The sequence below is a fragment of the Penaeus monodon genome, chromosome 19 (assembly GCF_015228065.2).
Source record: "Penaeus monodon isolate SGIC_2016 chromosome 19, NSTDA_Pmon_1, whole genome shotgun sequence".
Taxonomy (NCBI): Eukaryota; Metazoa; Arthropoda; class Malacostraca; order Decapoda; family Penaeidae; genus Penaeus; species Penaeus monodon.
Window position 1 is genome coordinate 46,238,545 of NC_051404.1, and position 418 is coordinate 46,238,962.

At 32.8% G+C, this 418-nt stretch overlaps 1 protein-coding gene across 2 annotated transcripts in view; it reads left to right on the forward strand.

The window, feature by feature from the left end:
- LOC119585263 (45 kDa calcium-binding protein-like) overlaps positions 1-418 on the forward strand; it is a 10,102-nt gene that overhangs the window by 4,989 nt on the left and 4,695 nt on the right. The gene's annotated exons all lie outside the window — the stretch shown is intronic.

A 418-nucleotide genomic window follows, 5' to 3' on the forward strand; every position in this document is an offset into this window, starting at 1 on the left:
ACCAAGGTTTTGGGGTGACCAAGCAGGGTGAGGAACCCCCTCCCCCCCTAAAAAAAAAAAAAAAATGTATCCTTTTTCCATACTTTAACTGAACAAGCTCCTCACAAATTTAAATTTTGTTGAATATGTAGTAAAAACACCTTTATTTTCTTCCTCTTTTCAATTTAGCGTTTACTAAGGAAACTGATGCAGGTGTTGAGAATTTTGTTGAAGTTCATGCATATTTTTATTCTAAATTTCTCATTTGTTAGAAAAAATTGAATTAGCTATTGGCTTACAAAGAGAATACTTTTTTTCTCGCTTTTTGGTTCCCTTTCCCCCATTTGACAGTCATTATACACACAGCATTAAAAAGTAAAGGAAATATGTGAGATGTAATTTTTTTTATAGTAGTTTCACCAGATATATCCCCTTGCAG